The following is a 22,938-nucleotide window of genomic DNA, read 5'->3' on the forward strand; positions in this document are numbered from 1 at the left end:
TTGACTACTACGCCTGGCTCTTGAAAAAGATGAAAAGGAATAAAAATACAATTCACCAGTGAGCGCAAATGGTAGAGGGCATGGAGTTTAGCAGGAATGAGAATCTCAGAGGTATGTTTACACTGCAGTTAGACACCTGCAGCTGACCCATGCCAGCTTACTCAGGCTCTTGTGCTTGGGCTAAGGGGCTCTTAAATTGCGGTGTAGACATTTGCGCTGCAGCCGGAACTCTGGGACCCTCCCATCTCTCAAGGTCCTAGAGCCCAGACTGCAGCCTGAGCCCAAATGTCTACATTAAAGTTGCCAACCTTCCAGGACTGTTCTGGAGTCTCCAAGGATTAAAGATTAATCTTTAATTAAAGATTATGTCAAGTGATGAAATATCCAGAATACATCCAACCAAAATTGGGAATCCTAGTCTACATTGCAATTAAACAGCCCCTTAGCCCAAGTCCTGTGAGCCTGAGTCGGCTGGCACAGGCCAGCCACAGGTTTTTAATTGCATTGTAGACGTACCCTTAGAGCAGGGGTTCTCACAATAAAATTTTGGTGGCCTCAGAGTGCGGCCACCAACCCTTGCTAGTGGCCGCAGGGACACTTTTTTCTAAAATACTTAATTAACTTTAGGAAAAACAAATAAATATGCATGTATACACATCCAGATCATTGTAATTTATTTATGTAGGGAGGTTGTTTTTTTTTTTTGCAGATTCAATAAAAATAATGCTATGAAAAGTGATATTTGTATATTTGTTAATATCACTTTTCACAGCAAGTCCTGACAAGCTAAGACCTGGATGGAGGGGCAGGAGGTGAGACAATTGGGGCCAGGGAGGATGGATGGGGTGCGAGACAGCAGAGGCCAAGGGTGACGGATGCTAGAATCAAGGGATTACATGAGAACTTCAGTTTTCATTTAAATAAATACATACCTGGCCCTTATGGTTGCATAGAAAACCTTGAAAATTTGACCCAAGTGTACTATAAAAGCTCAAAACCAGAAGGTATCTCAAAAGACCCCAAACGGTTGTTTTATTTATTTATTTTAATCTCTTTCTTTTATGCCTGACTCATGATTTTCAGTTGGCAATATGGCTTTATTCACCATTGAGATGCAGCCACTTCTGCCATGAACTATGACAGGTATTTAACAAAGCATAGCATCATGCCTAAGTTTGCCATACGAACTGCTGAATACCTTATTTAACTGAAACTGAAAATGGGAAATTAGACAGAATGCAATTTCTGAAACTGAGAATCTGGCCATAACACTGGGACCAGCACCCCCGATAGTTATGAAAAGTCCCACAAGTCGTCTAAACCTTAGGTTTGGTTTGGTTTCATTTTTTTAAAGATTAGACCTAAAAACTGCCTCCAATAGCACATTTAGGAAAGGCAACCCTTAGCACAGTTTCTCTGATGGTTATTTGTTACTCTCAGAAGAACTGTTTCTAGGTTACATGTAACACCCCCAGCGAAACAAAAAATCTGATTGGAAATCATTGTACAAAGAATTGCTTTTCAAAACCGTAAATGTGCAGCAACACATTGGAGAATGTTTAAGGAAAAAATAGGCTATTTGAAATTGACTGCTAGTGATAGAAGACTAAACATCAAGGAAACTTTTTAAAAAATTAGCTCAACTCAAGCTTCAAAGCAGATGTAATAGCATTTTCAGCTGAGCCAGTGGAAAGCCAGACAGTCCTAAGTTAATGATCCTTTGTTTTAGAGAATCATGGATCATCCACAAAGAAACAGCATCTTAAAGGAATCCCAGTGAAAGCAGTGGTTCTAGTAACAATGGTTTCAGAGCAGCAGGAATGATGATTTATTAAAACTGAACAGAGACTTTTCTGGGAGTGAGGTTACTGTACCCGGGGTATGTAAATACAGAGGCAGACTTGTACTTTTTTTCCTATATAAGAGCTAAATATATATTCAGCCTTTCATGTTCCTAAGTACATTGTAGACAAGAGGGAAATGTCACAAGGGAATTTCAAGAAATGGAAGTATAAATCAGTAGCAAAATGGCAATAAAGCCATCACTTTTATTAAATGGAATAAAAAATTCAACAGTTTTATGTCAAATTGTGAAGTTTTAAGTTACTCAAGTATGTAACCAGTGAAACACCACAGGAAGGCACAAACAAATAAGAGGTGCTGAGATCCTGCTCTACAAAATGTTGTATTGATAGAGAGAGGGTTTGTTGATGGTAGTGGGGGTTTTGTTTGTTTGGGGTGAGGGTTTTTATTTGTTTTGTACTTACTGAAAGATTTTAAAGCATTTTGAATTATGTAATGGCATCTATAAAAGTTAAAAACTAAACCTACCCACTATATAGCTTCTATCTAGCTTCATCTGCAAACACTTGGAAGGTGATAAGGTGATAGGGAATAGCCAGCATGGATTTGTAAAGAACAAATCATGTCAAACCAATCTGATAGCTTTCTTCGATAGGATAACGAGTCTTGTGGATAAGGGAGAAGCGGCAGATGTGGTATACCTAGACTTTAGTAAGGCATTTGATACGCTATCGCATGATATTCTTATCAATAAACTAGGCAAATACAACTTAGATGGGGCTACTATAAGGTGGGTGCAAAACTGGCTGGATAACCGTACTCAGAGAGTTGTTATTAATGGTTCCCAGTCCTGCTGGAAAGGTATAATAAGTGGGGTTCCGCAGAGGTCTGTTTTGGGACCGGCTCTGTTCAATATCTTCATCAACGACTTAGATATTGGCATAGAAAGTACGCTTATTAAGTTTGTAGATGATACCAAACTGGGAGGGATTGCAACTGCTTTGGAGGATAGGGTCATAATTCAAAATGATCTGGACAAATTGGAGAAATGATCTGAGGCAAACAGGATGAAGTTTAATAAAGACAAATGCAAAGTGCTCCACTTAGGACGGAACAATCAGTTTCACACATACAAAATGGGAAGAGACTGTCTAGGAAAGGGATCTAGGGGTTATAGTGGATCACAAGCTAAATATAAGTCAACAATGTGATGCCGTTGCAAAAAAAGCAAACATGATTAACAGGTGTGTTGTGAGCAAGACACGAGAAGGCATTCTTCCGCTCTACTCTGCGCTGGATAGGCCTCAATTGGAGTATTGTGTCCAGTTCTGGGCACCGCATTTCAAGAAAGATGTGGAGAAATTGGAGAGGGTCCAGAGAAGAGCAACAAGAATGATTAAAGGTCTAGAGAACATGACCTGTGAAGGAAGGCTGAAAGAATTGGGTTTGTTTAGTTTGGAAAAGAGAAACCTGAAAACTGCTATCATGTCCCCTCTCAGTCATCTAAAAGGGTGTCATAAGGAGGAGGGAGAAAACTTGTTCATCTTAGCCTCTAAGGATAGAACAAGAAACAATGGGCTTAAACTGCAGCAAGGGAGGATTAGGTTGGCATTAGGAAAAAGTTCCTAACTGTCAGGGTGGTTAAACACTGGAACAAATTGCCTAGGAAGGTTGTTCTCCTTGGTGTCCCACTCCAGCAGTGGGGAAGAAGCGTCCTGTCTCCTTCAGAAGCTCCCTCCCAACTGAGCTGCTGGGCCGGCTTTATATGCTTCCTGTCCCACCGCTCTGCTTTCAGCATGCAGGGCATGGTCCTCCTGGCCCCACCCACCAAGCAGCTTGCGGCATTTGCTCCGCGTCCATGTCTGAGGGAGGCCACATCTTCTTGCTACATTCACATTAGCCCCTTTTGCCACAACATTGCAGTGGGTGCTCATGTTCAGTTGCTCATCTGCTGTGATCCCTAAATCCTTCTCAGAGTCACTGCTTTCCGGGATACAGTCCCCTGTTTTGTAAGTATAGCCTGCATTCCTTGGTTCTGAATGTGTAACTGCATTAAGTTGAATGCATTTGGAGAAGATGGTTTTGCTTTTTTATGATACAATACACATATTTAGTTTCTTTTAGTGAAACATTAGTAAGTACAAAGAAAAATCATGAAAATTTTACACCAGACACAAATAACATTTGACTTCTGAAGAGTATATATCCCTGATGGCATTCGTATTATAAACTGTAAGATCATTGGGTCAGGGACCATTCTGCCTCCATGTTCAAAGTATAGTGCTGGTGCACACACAAAAATAATTCTTTATAATTAATTGTTTATTATTAGATTGTGTATACCCAAAAGATATTTTTGTCACCTGGGTCATTATATATTCTTTTCCCCTTGTCCAGCGCTGGCTCTATTAATCTTATATTGCATTGATTGTCAGTACATTGTTATTATTGCTGCTCAAAGAACACAATGCAGGAAGCTTAAAAAAAGGCATTAGAATTCCGTCGGGATTTTTCCTTCAAAACCATTCAAAAGAATTGGTTGAAACCAACTGTTATACTTTTATATACTCTATTGCACTTCTTCCAAGGGGCTGCTTTCTATTCACGTACTATCTTGTAGGTTATAAATTGCAATCTGCATTTCTTCTATCAAAATGCACAGCTAGTGATATTTAACTGTAAAGAAATATATCCCTAGGCAATGAATATAGTCAGAAATTACTTACTGAATTTAACCAAGAAAAGAATGAACCCATATAGATGCAGTGCATAAATTTTCAAGTGTGGGACAATGGCTACCATTTTATTAACATTTTATCTCCATATTGAAAATGTCTGATCTTGCTTCAGCGGTTTTATTAGCAGCAAGATATCTGAAAGTTTCAATTTTTCCCCTTAGAAAAATAAAGCAGGACTGTTCATGCTAGTAAATACAACTCAGAAGTCATTTCTCTAAGGTTTTCTTTAGGTGGAATAGAGGGAGGAATACCTTTTTAATAGGAAAAAACTCAGAGGATAAAAAGATCAACTTTCACTAAAGAAAAAATGGGGCTTTGATTAGCAGACATTATATACCTGAGTTACAATACTCTGCATTTTATACAGGTAAAATGCCAAGGAGTAAATTGCTTAGGGAGCACGGGCCAATTTTTAAAGATATTTAGGCAAATAAAGATGCAGATAGGCACTTTTGAAAATCACACTAGGTATTTATTTAATCTGTAAGCATCTAAATACCTTTTAAAAATCTGGCCCAACAGTTCTCAAAATAAAATGAGAAAACAAAGTACTGCATAGGCTCTAGTATTAAGCTAAAAATTTCCAGAAAAAAATCACAGCAGGCTTTTGGGGAAGGGGCTGGAAGATGCTCCTCAAATAAGTTAATTTAGCATTACCACCTGGCAGATGGACTACCCGGCAGGGACTATGCCTTCTTTTTTTCCTCCCGGTTGACAGACCAATACAGCTTTAGAAGAAGTCTATGATGCAGCCAGAGGCGTGAACTCTTTCTGGATGAAACACTCGGGTCAATTTATCTGCAAGTTGGCATATATGCAACTTTCTATGACAAGCCATGGCAGCTTAATCAATGGTATTTCTTCTGAAATGATCTGTGATAAAAGAAAATAGTGGGAGAGACTGGAACAAATTGGAGCCAAATTGGAGAAATGGTCTGAGTTAAACAGGATGAAGTTTAACAAAGACAAATGCAAAGTGCTCCACTTAGGAAGGAAAAATCAATTTCACACATACAGAATGGGAAAAGACTGTCTAGGAAGGAGTACGGCAGAAAGGGATCTAGGGGTTATAGTGGACCACAAGCTAAATATGAGTCAACAGTGTGATGCTGTTGCAAAAAAAGCAAACATGATTCTGGGATGCATTAACAGGTGTGTTGTGAGCAAGACACGAGAAGTCATTCTTCCGCTCTACTCTGCTCTGGTTAGGCCTCAGCTGGAGTATTGTGTCCAGTTCTGGGCGCCGCATTTTAAAAAAGATGTGGAGAAACTGGAAAGGGTCCAAAGAAGAGCAACAAGAATGATTAAAGGTCTTGAGAACATGACCTATGAAGGAAGGCTGAAAGAATTGGGTTTGTTTAGTTTGGAAAAGAGAAGACTGAGAGGGGACATGATAGCAGTTTTCAGGTATATAAAAGGGTGTCATAAGGAGGAGGGAGAGAACTTGTTCACCTTAGCCTCTAAGGATAGAACCAGAAACAATGGGTTTAAACTGCAGCAAGGGAGGTCTAGATTGGACATTAGGAAAAAGTTCCTAACTGTCAGGGTGGTTAAACACTGGAACAAATTGCCTAGGGAGGTTGTGGAATCTCCGTCTCTGGAGATATTTAAGAGTAGGTTAGATAAATGTCTATTAGGGATGGTCTAGGCAGTATTTGGTCCTGCCATGCGGGCAGGGGACTGGACTCGATGACCTCTCGAGGTCCCTTCCAGTCCTAGAATCTATGAATCTATGAATCTATGAATTCAGTTGTATTTTCATTATGCCAAAGAACAAAAGGTGGAGTGTTGTTTACTGTAAGGCACCAAGGATTCTTGTTTCATTGGTTTTGTTCCTCTTTAATGATAGCTTCATAAGTCAAGAAAAAAAGTATCAATGTGTCATGATTCATGTACATCTGTTGTGATACCCACACAATACGTAAGTGGTTTATAATCTTTATTAATGTTGAAGCTGCCCTGAGATTTATAATCTAACTCTATTTCAGGCAGACTATTAACCAAAAGAAACTGGGGTCTGGATCATACCAGCTGTCACTGAAGTTTAAGGCATGCAAAGGTGAAGGGACGGAAGCAGCAACGAACTAGGGCCACAAACAGGGGAACGTCACTGAGGGAGAATGAGTAAAAAGTAGAACAAGTGCTTGGGAATTACTGCTCTAGGAGCTACCATGTGGGCATTAATAATCTACTGAACCAACAAGAACAATTCCACAGAAGGCTGAAGCATCTTGTAGAATTGGGCATGCAGTGAAACACAAGGGACAAAATATATTTTTTTAAAAAGTGTCTAGAACACATCTTGCCAGTGATTGGATCTCAAGATTTTATTACTCTATCCAAACTTCTTGCATTACAGGTTAAAATAATTGAGTATGTTTAGTCTAGAAAGCCATTGGGGGAGCAGGAAACAGGCTGACACCTCTCAAATATGTAAAAACTTGTTTTCAAGAGCATGGTGACCAATTGTTCCCCATGTCCACCAAGGGTAGGATAAGAAGTAATCAACTTAGTTCTGGTCTACAGTACATGCTTAGGTCAATGTAAGGCAGCTTACTTTGACCTAGCTGTGGATGTGTTTTCACTTAAATTTGGCTCCCACCAATGTAAGTGCCTCGCTATGCCAACTTAATAACACTACCTACCCGAGCAGTGTAGAGTCATGGTCGACATAGTTAGGTCAATGCAGTGAAAGTGTAGTCACTGCGTTACTTACATTGACTGTTACAGGCCCCCAGAAGATGCCCCACACTGACCAGTCTGGTCACTGTTGTGAACTCTGCTGCCCAGAGATCAGGTAGACAGGAAGCCACCTCTCCCCTTTAAAGCACTACAAATTTTCGAAATTCCTTTGCCTAGCTCAGTGAGCACACCTAGCAGCTCACCATTCTTGAGTGTTACTGCCCAAGTGACCATGATGGATACATGCTGCAGATGTGCTCCTGCCTGGAGTATACAGGAGGTATTGCATCTCCAGAGCCTGTGAGAAGAAGAGGTTGTGCAGGCATAGCTCCCATCAGCCAGCCAGGAACTCCTTCTTGCTCCCCTGGTCCCTACCAGCATCTGCTCTATCTGAGGTGCTTCAGCCAGCCAGGAACACCATCTTCACTCCTGCAGCTCCTTTACATGGGCCTGCTGGGCCCAGATTGGCTGCTCCCTGCAGCCCCTCTCTAGGCCACTTGGAAGACACACTTCCACTGCTCCTTTGTGGGACGGGGTGTGGTAGACCCTGAGGTCTCCAGAAGGCAGCCTCAAAGGGTCTGATACACCCTGTCACACCTACATACATAGCAATCACTACAAGATTTATACTGGGCTGCAAAAGAGCAAGGCCAGGTAGAGCACACTACAGCAGCTCACACTACCCTGGTTCACTATTAAAATGTTCCTTCAAAGTCTTTCTCAGCCATATACCTCTGCATTGAGCTCTTCTAATAGCTCTTGTATATGACTGGTCAAATTCAGCAGACAGACACTCCACCTCCACCTTCCACACCAGTGGAAACTTTTCTCCCTTTGCTTCATAGATATTATGGAAGACACAGCAGGCAGCAATAAACGTTGGGATATTTTTCTCACTGAGCTACATTCTTATAAGTAAACAACACCAAGCGACCCTTCAACCAATCAACGACACATTCAACTGACATTCTGCATCTGCTGAGCTTGTAATTGAAGCACTCCTTAGTGTTGTCCAGGTGGCCGGTGTATGGCTTCCTGAGCCACAGAAAGAAGGGATAGGCTGGGTCCCCCAGGATCACTATTGGCATTTCAACATTCCCAATTGTAATCCACCAGTCTGTTTTTAAAGATGACTATGTCATGCACCTTCCCTGACCAACCTGCTTTGATGTCGGTAAAGTGTCTCAGGTGATCCACCAGCACTTGCATTACAGTAAAAAAAGTAGCCTTTTCTGTTGATGTACTCTGTGGCAAGTGGTCTGGTGCCAAAATAAGAATATGTGTGACATCTATCACCCCACCACAGTTCAGGAATCCCATTGATGCCAAATCATCCACTATGTCCTGCACGTTGCCCATAGTCACAGTGCTTTGTAGGAGGAGACAATTATTGACTGCTCGCCTACATGACAGCTATCCCTGAGGTGGATTTCCTAGCTCCAGATTGCCACTGGTCAGTTGGGAATCAATCTGGCATTGCAAGTTTTCACAGTACAATCGCCACTTGCTTCACAACTGTCAATGCAGCTCTCATTTTGGTGTTCCTCTGCTAGAGGGCTGGGGTAAGTTCAATACACAGATCCAGAAATGTGGCCTTGTGCATCCGCAAGTTCTGCAGCCACTGCTTGTCTTCCCAAACTTGCATGACAGTGCAGTCTCACCAGTCAGTGCTTGTTGCCTGGGCCCAGAATCAGGTGACCCATAATCTCCAGCTGCTCTGTGAACAACACAAACAACCTTGAATTGGTTCCTTTTATGTCCCACAGCAATCTAGCCCACGAGGAAACATCATGTTCCCCATGGGCCCTCTTGCAGCTCTGTAAATACTGCAGGATCATGTGCCCCATGCTTGCAAGGCTAACAATAGTGCAGAGTTGTGCAAGCTCCATGCTACTGTCAGAAATGGCAGACAGCGAGGAGGGACGCACAGATTTGTGGGGATTTTGAAAAGAAGGAGCGAAATAATATGGGATGCTGATGAAATTATGGGATGGAAAACACTGCATTATTGGAAGTTGACCCCATGCTCTGAGTCACCCCGTGTGATTCTTTTCAGTCCCATGAGGCATTGCAAAAACTTCCCAAAACACACTGCGCTGGATGGTGGTGAGTTGCACAGTGGAATACCTACCCAAGGTGCACTGCACTCTATATAAATACAAGCATTCCTGGTGAGGCTGCACACCGCCGACACAAGGAGCAAAGTGTGCACATGCACAAGCAATGTAATAACTACAGTGACTGTATGTCAAAATAACTTAAGTTGTCAGAATTTTGTAGTGTTGACATGGCCTTCATTTGTAGCAAGGCATAGTCAAGTTAGCTATTAGGAAAAATTTTCTAATTTTAAGGATAGTTAAGTCCTGGAAATGTTATACCTAGGGTGGTTGTGGAATCCCTGTCACTAGAGGCTTTTAAGAAAAGTTTAGACAAACACCTTTAAGGGATGGTCTGTATATAGTTAGTCTTACATCCACATGGAAGGATCAAATAAATCAGGGGTTCTCAAACTTCATTGCACCGCGACCCCCTTCTGACAACCAAAATGACAACACAATCTCAGGAGGGGGGACCAAAGCCTGAGTCTGCCCAATCCATGCCACCCTGGGTAGGGTGCCCCGGGATGGGGGGCAAAGCCAAAGCCCAAGGGCTTAAGCTCAAGGCAGGCTTGTAATCTCAGCTCACTGCCCAAGGCTGACGCCCTCAGGCTTTAGCCCCAGACAGTGGGGCTTGAGGCTTTGGCTTCGCCTTCGGCCCCTGGCCCCAGCAAGTTTAAGCCAGCCCTGGCGACCGCATTAAAACGGGGTCGCGACACACTTTGGGGTCTCAACCCACAATTTGACAATCGCTGAACTAGATGAATCCTTAAGATCCTTTCCAGCCCTACATTTCTATGATTCTGTGATAACTATTCAAGGTGTGAGAGGGTGAATAAGGAATTTCTAAATCCTAAAGATTAGAGTAATAGATTTTAAAGCCAGAAGAGATTATCATGATCTTCTAGTCTGACTTCCTGCATAACACAGACCATAGAATTACACACATCAATATTTGCATCTAGCCCAATGATTTGTGGTTGAAGTAGACAGTCTCTTTGGGAAAGACATCTAATATTGATTTAAACACTTCAAGCACTGGAGAATTACTTGATGAAGTAATGCATGCCATGTAGTTGTAACTGCGTTGGACCGAGGATATTAGAGAGACAAGGTGGGTCAGGTAATACCTTTTACTGGACCAACTTCTGTTGGTAAAAGAGACAAGCTTTCAAACCACACAGAGATCTCCTTCAGGTCTGGGAAAGGCACTCCCAGTGTCACAGCAAAATGCACGGTGGAATAGATTGTTTAGCATCAGGAGTTAGCACATATTCTAAGGGACCATTCGAAGTAGAGTGGCCCATTAATATCTCTGCAGTCATAGGACAAGAAAGAGGGGGGTTAGAGAGTTACATCTTGTTATAATAATCTATAAATCCAATGAAGTAATGACAGGCCAATCCACCAGTTCCCTGCAGGCACTAAGCTCTCATTTGTTGGTTGTCTTACTACAGAATGTAGCTGGATCTTGGTGGATTTACTTGTGCTGAAACATTGCCGTAGGAGGAATTTTTAAATGGAGCTAAATATCCATTTGCTCACAAAAAAATCCTAGTCTGCAGATGCAATTTGCATAAGCATGAAGGCAGACAGACCTCAGGCATCAACTTTCTGAATATCATGCCCATTGTATTCTGAAAGTAATCCATAGACCTGTATTTGACCACAGAAAGGATAAGATAACAGAGTGTATCTTGTGGAGAAAAATAGATTGGGAATTTTAATAGGAATTTTTTAAAGGTAATGACAATACAGAAGAATTGTCATTTTGATCAAATTCATTTTCTAATCAGAGATAGTGGACAAGTTTTTTTTTTTTAAGTTCTAATAGAGTGAAGGGAAAAAGGAATGAAAATTGAGATTCTAGAGTTCCCATGTATGACAGACACTACAATCACATGCAGTTTCTTTGGGGACCATACTGTATTAAATCTATGAATGGTGGATGTAGGATTGTGTTCTACTCCATGGGTAAGGATTACCACAGCTCCTACAGGAACTAACAATAGTGGGAGTTGATAGAGGTCTATAAAATCATGACTGGTGTGGAGAAAGTAAATAAGGAAGTGATTTTTACTCCTTATCATAACACAAAAACTGGGGAGGGTCACCAAATGAAATTAATAGGCAGCAGGTTTAAAACAAACAAAAGGAAGTATTTTTTCACACAACGGACAGTCAAACTGTGGAACTCCTTGCCAGAGGATGTTGTGAAGGCCCAGGCTATAACAGAATTCAAAAAAGAACTAGATAAGATCATGGAGGATAGGTCCATCAATGGCTATTAGCCAGAATGGGTAGGGATGATGTCCCTAGCCTCTATTTGCCAGAAGCTGGGAATGGGCGACAGGGAATGGATCAGTTGATGATTACCTGTTCTGTTCATTCCGTCTGAGGTACCTGGCATTTGCCACTGTCAGATGACAGGATACTGGGCTAGATGGACCTTTGGTCTGAACCAGTATGGCCGTTCTTATGTTCTTATTAAGGTGGATTGCTGAGACTAACAGCTCTAGAGAGCAATTATTCAATTATTCTCTGACATGGTTTGCATATACTGGTTCAAGCTGCATTTTCCAAAGAGTAGGAGACAAAGAAAGGACTTTTGATATAAAGAAGAATGAGCTTGAACTGATTTAGGGCCTTCTTTCTAATTCAGCAAATGGACAGGACCATCGGACTTCAAATGAAATGAAATAAAACAATGTGTTTATACTGATAGACAAAGTGAGAGGGGCAATAATCATACCACAGTTGTTGCAAACCTCGCAGTCCTTTAAATACCTGTAAAATATGTGTGTCACATTCACACCTGGTATAGGGAATACAGCTGGTACATTGACACCTGTGACACTGTAACTGCAGCTGTATTCCCCCTCCCCTTGCGGAAAGGTTGGAAGGACTTTTTGACTTACTACAGCAGTGATTGCGGGCCACGAGACATTTTGTTGACGTTGACCGTCCTCAGGCATGGCCCCCACAGCTCCCAGTGGTCGCGGTTCGCCATTCCCGGCCAATGGGAGCTGCAGTATCTTCTCCATACAATTTATTTTATATACTCCTATTATGACTTTCCTAAACTCAACAGTTCTAAACTTGAGTCTCTCTTCATTAAGGAGTTTCTCTCCAGCTCTAATTATTTTTGTTCTCCATCTTTGGGTCATTTCTATTTTTGCTATTTTTTAATTGAGATTCATGGATTCCAAGTCCAGAAGGGACCATTGTGATCATCTAGTCTGATCTCCTGCATAACACCAGTCCATAGAACTTCCCCAAGATAATTCCCAGAGCATATCTTTTAGAAAAACATCCAATCTTGATTTTAAAATAGTCAGTGGTGGAGAATCCACCGCAACCTTTGGTAAATAGTCCCAGTGGTTAATTACTCTCATTGTTAAAAATGTATGTCTTATTTCCAGTCTCAGTTTGTCTAGCTTCAACTTTCAGCCACTGGATCATGCTATGTCTTTCTCTGCTAGTTTGAAAAGCCCATTATTAAATATTTGTTCCCCATGTAAATACTTAAACACTGTAATCACGTCACCCCTTAGCCTTCTCTTTGTTAAGCTAAATAGACTGAGCTCCTTGAGTCTATTGCTATAAGGCATGTTTACGAAGCGATCCAGATCTCCCTGAATCAATGAACTGTCTTCTTCATTGTTTACCATCCCCCAATTGTTGTATACTCTGCAAACTTTATCTGTGAGAATTTTGTGTATTCTTCCAGGTCATTGATAAAAAGTTAAATAGTGTAGGGCCAAGATCTCTGCACGACACCATTAGAAACACCTGCTCAATGATGACTCCCCATTTACAGTTACATTTTGAGACCTATCTTTTAGACAATTTGTAATCTATTTGATGAGTGCCATGTTAATTTTATATTGTTCTAGTTTTTTTAAATCAAAATGTCAACCTGAAGCAAATACTCACCAGCAACCACACACCACACAACAAAAACACTAGACCAGGAACCTATCCTTGCAACAAAGCCCGTTGCCAACTCTGTCCACTTATCTATTCAAGGGACACTATCATAGGACCTAATCACATCAGCCACACCATCAGAGGCTCGTTCACCTGCACATCTACCAATATGATATATGCCATCATGTGCCAGCAATGCCCCTCTGCCATGTACATTGGCCAAACCGAACAGTCGCTACGCAAAAGAATAAATGGACACAAATCAGATGTCAAGAATTATAACATTCAAAAACCAGTGGGAGAACACTTCAATCTCCCCGGTCACTCAATTACAGACCTAAAAGACACAATACTCCAACAAAAAAACTTCAAAAACAGACTCCAATGAGAAACTGCTGAATTGGAATTAATTTGCAAACTGGACATCATTAAATTAGGCTTGACTAAAGACTAGGAGTGGATGGGTCATTACACAAAGTAAAACTATTTCCCCATGCTAATTTTTCCCCTACTGTTACTCACACCTTCTTGTCAATTGTTGGAAGTGGGCCATCCTGATTATCACTACAAAAGTTTTTTTTCTCCTGCTGATAATATCCCACCTTGATTAATTAGTCTCGTTATAGCTGGTATGGCAACACCCATTTTTTCATGTTCTCTGTGTATATATATCTTCCTACTGTATTTTCCACTGCATGCATCCGATGAAGTGGGTTTTAGCCCACGAAAGCTTATGCCCAAATAAATGTGTTAGTCTCTAAGGTGCCACAAGTACTCCTTGTTCTTTATGTTAAACCAAGTGATGTAACCATTTAATAGATTCTGCCTTACAGAAGGCAAAGTATATTACATCAACACTATTAACTTTATCAACCAAACTTGTAATCTCATCAAATAAAGATAGCAAGTTAGTCTGTTTTCTATAAATCCATGTGGATTTGTATTAATTAATTGCTTTTAATTCTTTATTAATCAAGTCCCCTAACAGCTGCTCCATTATCTTGCCTGGGATCTATGTCAGGCTGACGGCCTATAATTACCTGGGTCATCCCACTTACCTTTTTAAAAATTGGTACAACATTAGCAGCAACATCCAGCAACCAGAATTGAATAGAGTATTCCAGACAAGGAAGTGTATAGTGACATAATATTTTCATTATTATTTTCTATTCCATTTTTATAATGTTTGAATTTTCGATCTGTAGCACAAATACCTGTTTGTGCAAATTTAAAATAAAGTTGCCAAGAATAGTCACATTTGTAATTTCACTTGTGAATTCACTTTCTATTAACATTTTTACCAGTAAAACCTAATTGCTACAAATGCTGGCAGAAAACAAATTTTAAAAACAGCATGTGCATGGATGAAGGTTTGGTTGTGAACTGCTTACTCACACTAATAAACAGTTACTTCCTTTCACTGCCGTGAAACCTGCTTGTGAATGTGAATGAAAGGCTCACAATCTAGCTGTCACTGAACCACTCTTCACAGAAGCAAATTTGCATTGTTCTTTCAGTTTTAATGATTATTAAAATTTGAAAGGTGGCAGGATAAATTAAAGTAGCAATGGTATACAGAGCCATGCCATCTGCTACTTTATTCTTTGATGTGTAAAACTATCTGATAAATTGAGAGGAAAAAGCCTGCTAATAGCTCCACGGCCAACATGAAAATTTGGTGGGAGAGTGGATAATCTTGACTTGTGTGTCTATATAAATTAAAAGGGGCAATCACATTCCAACTGGAAATGGAAGTTGCAACTTACATGGAAGTTGCAGTTTATGCATCCTTTGGAAATAAAAAATTGAGTTTGAATAAGGGCTGTCAATTAATCGCAGTTAACTCACGCGATTAACTCAAAAAATTAAGCGTGATTAAAAAAAGTAATCACAATTAATCACAGTTTTATTCACACTGTTAAACAATATAATACCAACTGAAATGTATTAAATATTTTGGATGTTTTTCTACATTTTCATATAGATAGTATTCGGTGCTGTAATTGAAAACATTGTGTATATATTATTTTATTACAAAGATTTGCACTGTAAAAATGATAAACAAAAGAAATAGTATTTCTCAATTCAGCTCATATAAGTACTGTAGTGCAATCTCTTTGTCGTGAAAGTGCAACTTACAAATGTAGATTTTTTTTGTTACATAACTGCAGTCAAAATCAAAATAATGTAAAACTTCAGAGCCTAGAAGTCCACTCAGTCCTACTTCGTCAGCCAATTCCTAAGACAAACAAGTTTGTTTACATTTCCAGGAGATAATGCTGCCCTCTTTTTATTTACAATGCCACCAGAAAGTAAGAACAGGCATTTGCATGGCATTTTTTTTAGCTGGCATTGCAAGGTATTTACGTGCCAGGTATGCTAAGCATTCGTATACCCCTTCATGCTTTGGCCACCATTCCAGAGGACATGCTTCCATGCTGATGATGTTCATTAAAAAAAAATATGTGTTAATTAAATTTGTGACTGAACTCCTTGGGGGAGAATTATATGTCCCCGGCTCTGCTTTACCCGCATCCTGTCATATATTTCATGTTATAGCAGTCTCAGATGATGACCCAGAACATGCTGTTCATTTTAAGAACACTTTCACTGCAGATTTGACAAAACACAAAAAAGGTACTGTAGTAGGTCCTAGCCGGGGCTCGACCCTTCCGGACAGGAGGGGAGCCACACCGACTCACTACTGTGGGAACAAGTAGTCAGTTAGTCCCGAAACTCCGGCTCTTTAGTGCAGAGTCGGAGCAACCACAGTTAAAGCTCAGGCCCTTGACTGCAGGGGCTGAGCGAGCAAATAGTTCAGAGCCCAGGCCCTGGGTCAGGGCGGGGCAAACACAGTTAGGCTCAGGCCCTTGTTTGCAGGGGCTGAGCGAGCAAATAGTTCAGAGCCCAGGCCCTGGATCAGGGCGGGGCAAACACAGTTAGGCTCAGGCCCTTGTTTGCAGGGGCTGAGCGAGCAAATAGTTCAGAGCCCAGGCCCTGGATCAGGGCGGGGCAAACACAGTTAGGCTCAGGCCCTTGTTTGCAGGGGCTGAGCGAGCAAATAGTTCAAAGCCCAGGCCCTGGATCAGGGCGGGGCAAACACAGTAAGGCTCAGGCCCTTGTTGCAGGGGCTGAGCGAGCAAATAGTTCAAAGCCCAGGCCCTGGATCAGGGCGGGGCAAACACAGTAAGGCTCAGGCCCTTGTTGCAGGGGCTGAGCGAGCAAATAGTTCAAAGCCCAGGCCCTGGATCAGGGCGGGGCAAACACAGTTAGGCTCAGGCCCTTGTTTGCAGGGGCTGAGCGAGCAAATAGTTCAGAGCCCAGGCCCTGGATCAGGGCGGGGCAAACACAGTTAGGCTCAGGCCCTTGTTTGCAGGGGCTGAGCGAGCAAATAGTTCAGAGCCCAGGCCCTGGATCAGGGCGGGGCAAACACAGTAAGGCTCAGGCCCTTGTTGCAGGGGCTGAGCGAGCAAATAGTTCCAAGCCCAGGCCCTGGATCAGGGCGGGGCAAACACTGTTAGGCTCAGGCCCTTGTTGCAGGGGCTGAGCGAGCAATTAGTTCAAATAAGATACGCCTAGGCTTCTGTAGCCGAGCGTTGGGTGAGGGGGAAGCCTGCCACCCGTGCGGCGGGTGGCAGGGGGGAACGCAGGCCCACCCACTCCACTGCGTTCCAGCCCGGGGCCCTAACAGCGGTTGCTGCCGCTGCTGGTCAGTGGGGTATCCAGACCGCAACACACTGACATAGGCTCACACTCAGTTGCAGCCGGACCGGGGTCGGCTATCCCCGGGCTACTTCCGTGATCCCCCTCCCAGCCTACCTCGTTCGTTACGCCGGGATCGGGCCAGTCCATCTCCATGGGCTCCTCTCTGCCCGGGCTCGGTGGCAAGTCTGGTAGCTCTGCCGGGAAGTCCGGCCAATGGTCCTCAGGCGGCTCCTCTGGATAGCAGCAGGGGCAAAGGGGTTCGGGTCCAGTCTCACCCTCAGGGTTAGTGGGGTCCGGTTCCCAGGGGTTCTCCCAGTGGCGGGCGTGAACGGGCTCCGGCGGCTCCTCCTCGTAGCGGGCCCGGGGTAGCTCAGGCCAGCCAGGGTCCAAGCCCCGGTCTTCGACGGTCTCCTGGCCAGGAGCTACCGGCCGCACGTCTGCTCCCTGTGGTGGCTGAGAGCCAACTGAGCTCTGGCGGCCGGCCTTTATACTTCCTGTCCCGCCCCTTGACTTCCGGGGGGCGGGGACAGGTGGTGGTGGTCCCACCCACTCTGGTGCCGGCACGTGGGCTCCCTCTTCTGGACAGGAGGGGAGCCACACCGACTCACTACAGGTACCAATGTGAGATTTCTAAAGATAAGCTACAGCACTCAACCCATGGTTTAAAAATCTGAAGTGCTTTCCAAAATCTGAGAGAGACAAGGTGTGGAGCATGCTTTCAGAAGTCTTAAAAGAGAAACACTCCAATGCGGAAACTACAGAACCCGAACCATCAAAAAAGAAAATCAGCTTTCTGCTGGTGGTATCTGACTCAGATAATGAAAATGTAGAAAACATCCAAAATATTTAAATAAATGGTATTCTATTATTGTTTAACAGTACAATTAATCACAATTAATTTTTTTAATCATGTGATTAATCACGATTAATTTTTTAATCGCTTGACAGCTCTAGTTTGAATTTATATTGATGAAAACCAGAAAAAGAAATTCTCATACGTAAGGTCAGATACATCATGTACACTGGTTGTGGCATTATCTGAACTGCATTTGGCCCAGAAATCAATGAAAGGCTAATACTGCTAAGCATGTTTTTAATCTTCAAAGCACTTTAAAAACACTAATAAACTAATCTTCTAAACATCTTTATGAAATAGTGAGAAGCAAATTTATTTTTATATTTTTGACAGATGAAGTCAGGGACTCTCTATTTTATTATATATGTGTACAGTACCTAGCAAGAAGGAACTCCAACTTTTGATAGGGACCCGGGAGTTGTTGTAATGCAAACAAAAATACTAATAATACTCTTCATTTAACTATTACAGGACATGAAATATTAGAAAACATTCAAGAATGAAAATTACTCATTCAAAATGTAAGCATAGGTGTGGAGTAAATCCATTCCATGTAAGAGAAGTCATCAGCATGAGAGGTTTCTGAGCTCAGAGACCAGTGTGTAGCAAAACAGGACCTAGGAATGGAAAGGACTTCCTGGGTCATCCAGTTCCTTGCTATCACAGGCAACGCCGTCATATAATCCCGTGCATAAATTTATCATATGTAACCCTTCTGTTCTTTTTGTGGAACTGTCTGCCTGTTTTATTACATAACTGTTACTATTTTGGTACTATTATACCTGCAAATCAATGTTAAGTCAAAGAACATATTCAGTTTCTGATAGCAATTTGTGCTGGAAAATATTTTTTTCCTCCTGTTATAAACATACAAGTCATTTCAGAAGATTATTACATTATCTGGAAATGTTTATTCCCTCCAAGTCATTCACATGTGTATTAGCCACTCCTTTTCATTGTTAACAAGTATCTCAAAGCAGGCATTGATCAGCATGTTAGTGAGTGCTCCTACCATGGAGCTAATGGGTATAAGTGGAACTGTGCCTCTTTCTTGAGACATGTAAGACGTGGTTTAGGTGCTTAATTCCAGAAAAGGGTTCATGACTGTGAATCCCAAGTGGAGGAAGTCACCTCCCTCTCCCCTGGATTTAGTCACCTAACTACCTTAGAGGGGCTTAGACCACAGCCCTCTTCTTGGCATGTCCTAAGGGCTAGTTTAGGTGGCTCCCACCTCAGCTTTCTGGCTTTTGTGAATCCCTCTTTTAGTCACCTACCTCCTCCCATGCATTGCTTATGGAGCCTGGGTGCCTAACTCAGGGCTGTGAATTCTGTGAATTTCCACCTGAAAGTCAGGTGATAGAACGCTCAGCCTAAATCCCCCTTGTAAATCTAGCCCATGGTTCCTCAAGTGAAACTACTGTTCCCTCAGACACACCATGTGGGAAGCAACTCCCTTAAAAGGCCTGGCTTAGAATTGGTATACTTGGTCATGTATATACCCTGGGACCCATGCCCTGTTAACACCACCAAAGCATGAATACCTCTGCAGAAAACTTACAGGTAGGTGGAGTTGCTAGCACAAATACAGTATATACATTTTTGGTTAGGGCCACTTCTTTCCCAGAAGCACCACCTATTGGAATTTCATTACACAAACTCCATGCTACATTATTTTCTCCAGACTCATTCTTCCATCCCTACTAGTGACCCACAAAACTCCACAGAAACCTTCTTATTTGTCCTTTGTGCTATAGGCCCAACCCTGTAATATTTAATGACCTTGTGAAAGTTTATAAGAATCTTATTAGCAATTAGGAGGCACATAAAATCTCACTCCTTGTGCAGCAGTCCCCCCAAGTTTCTGTGAGATATGAACTCAACCTATTTTACCATGTGTCTCACACATGAAAGGTTAATGACTCTCTTGGATAATACGTTCTAATGAACTGTTTTTTCTCTCCACCCAGAAGGCACATAATAAATTCTTTAAGAGGTGGAAAAAAACACCTTGAAATTGAAGAGCAAGGAGAGCACAGAACTTTGAGGCACTGGAGAGCTCGATGGGATATGGAAACACTACAGTATGCAAATTTGTCTGCCCTGATTTAAATAAGATATTAGCATATTAGCCTTGCAATGGATCAAAATCAAAGGAAAATTACCCTTTGTTTTATCCCACCATTCTGGAACAATAGAGAAACAAAATAGATGCCCTAGCAATTTTCACTTTTTTCCATCCTTACACACACACACCCTTTTGTAAAAAAATAGTTTTTCATAGAACAGTTAAATGTGAGAACAATATTTCAGAGATCAAGTACCTGGGGCTAAACTCTGCCACATCTGGGAATTAAGCTCATTAAACTCTTAAAAAAAACTTTTCCTCTTCTGCTAGGATGATGGTGATGAATGGCTATGTCTAAGGAGCTGCAGGTGTCTTTGATGGACAGCCTACTTCAAATGAGCTGGAGTCCCCCACTTTCCCCTCCCTTTTGCTAGAGATATTATAGTTACAAAGAAATTGTCCTCTCCTACTGTTTTGTCCCCTTGGCGAAAACTTTTGGAAAGTGCTTTAGGTGGGGTTTTTTTGTTTTGTTTTGTTGGGGGGGGGGGGGGTGTTAAGGCCTTATTCTAAGTGAGACTTTTTGATGCCATTGAGCTGGGCACAACTTTGGACATAGAAACAAAATAAAATGGGAAAAAAACTCTTGTCAGTGTTTTAATAGGCATTTTAGAACATCCTACTTGATCCCCTATCTTCAGGGGGAAATTGTCTTGCTAATAAATGTGAATCAGTCAAATCCCTATTCAAAGAAAGTAAAACATCCATTGATGTTTTTAGCAATTTCACTAAATTAGTTTGAATACGCACTTTGGATTTGGACAATATTTAATCTGCTGTGTTTATACAAGATATTTATTTGACTGGCAAATACTCTGCTTTACTTTTGCAGTCATACTGTTGTCTCATTGAGGTGAAACATCCAGTATATATTCCTGCAACAAAATTGCTCCTTTTTACCGAGCAAGATGATTTTATGAAACTTTACAACACAAAAATGTCTGACCATTGAATTCCCAGGCACCCTTCCAGAGTGCCTTACTGCAGTACATTGCAGGATGTTCTGCTGGTCATGTATCACAATAAGACATGAAGCAATGAATCTAACACAATGTGATGCTAATCATTAATTTTGAAAGAAAAAATAAACAAGCAGCTTTTTTGGAATCCAATCTAAAATGATACCAGTGGATGAAGGCATATGGGACAATGAAATATCTGTAGAGTCCAAGTACCATCTGGTCATAATTTATTATCCATTTGATTGCAGGTTATTATTGTTTTTCTGCTATCATTAAACATTTGTTATTTATCTTGTTACACCACTTCTGCTTTTAACATGGAGACCTTCACAGATTTCAGTGCTGTTATTTCCAGTGACCTATAATTTATGTAAGTCCTTTGGTGTCCTTAGTTTTGTTCACCAGGCATCTAAAAGTAAGTATTGCTCTCAGCTTAGATTGCTGATTAATTAATTTCTACCTTCCATATCCCTGGGTTGCAGCCTTGGGTTATGAGTTTAAAGTAATAATTCACTATTGGACATCGTTTGTCAAGCTGAACTCTGCAAACATCTAAAAGAGTCCAATTTCCATGCTACATTTAATAGTTCGTCCCTCAGAAATTAATCTCTTTCTATCTGTGTTTTATTTTTTCTTCTTCTGCTTGGCAACAAAAACGGATTTTTTTTCTTGCTAGGCTGAGATCTGGCTGCCTTTCTGTGCACTGTTCAGTAAAAATGACATGAGTCCATCTGCCATTCATTTCTCTCTTGCTTAGTTCTAACCCTGAAGATTATAACATGAGTTGGAATGTCACTCCTGTGGATGGCAGCATCATCTATGATTCTAAATAGACACTGGCACAAGCCAGTTTGAGTCCAAATCTTAATGTTCTGACAGTTCACGGGTGTTCAGGTATAGGGTTCTGATTCAGGCTGTTGGGCACATGCTGTCCATGAACCACCTAATATCTAACCAATGGCACCCTACCCTAGAAGCTGTTCTAGCATGGCTAGTTCTATGCCCATCTAGCTTTGCCCCTGTACTAGAGCATCCACACACTGTCTCCTATCATGCACCAAAGCCATTCAGCCAGAGGGAAGACCACAGAACATCAGTGCTCTCTATTGCTCCCAAGCTTCTCTTTCTTTCCTTCTGCTCTGAAGACTCAGTGGTCCCACTTCATGCGCCACACTTTCACTTATCTCTCTCTCTCCTCCCAAGTCCAATCTCATTCCCTCAAGCTTTTCCCACCTTCCCTATAGCTTTCTTCCAGGCCCCAAACCTCTTTGCCCATACTGACCTCCCTGCTCAATCGTCCAACATGCATGATAATTATGCTTCTTCCCAATATCCATCTTTGACCACTAAACATTTCCATGCCAAATCCATATTTAGAGACAAAGAAAACTTCCTACTGAAATGTCCAACTCAATATTATGATATTTTTAATGAGGTAAGTACACCAATATTAAGGACTTGCAATATCCAATCTCTCCACAGGTTTGGTTTCTTGGGTATATTTTGAATACATACATTTTGAAAATTGTGCACTTACATTTCATAGGCAAAATAAGTAATTGTCTGCACACACTGGGGAATTGCACATGCATTTAGTAATTAAACAGATAAATATTGCAAGGAAGGGGCTTTCAGAAGTCTTAAAAGAGCAACACTCCAATGCGGAATCTACTGAACCCAAACCACCAAAAAAGAAAATCAACCTTCTGCTGGTGGCATGAAAATGAACATGCTTCAATCTGCACTGCTTTGGATTGTTATTGAGAAGAACCTGTCATCAGCATGGACACATGTCCCCTGGAATGGTAGTTGAAGCATGAAGGGACATATGAATCTTTAGCGCATGTGGCACGTAAATATCTTGCAACGCCAGCTACAACAGTGCCATGAGAATGTCTGTTCTCACTTTCAGATGACATTGTAAACAAGAAGCAGTCAGCATTATCTCCTGCAAATGTAAACAAACTTGTTTGTCTGAGTAATTGGCTGAAAAAGAAGTAGGACTGAGTGGACTGCCAGGCTCTAAAATTTTACAGTGTTTTAT

Source organism: Malaclemys terrapin, chromosome 1 (assembly GCF_027887155.1).
Source record: "Malaclemys terrapin pileata isolate rMalTer1 chromosome 1, rMalTer1.hap1, whole genome shotgun sequence".
In the NCBI taxonomy this organism is placed as follows: domain Eukaryota; kingdom Metazoa; phylum Chordata; order Testudines; family Emydidae; genus Malaclemys; species Malaclemys terrapin.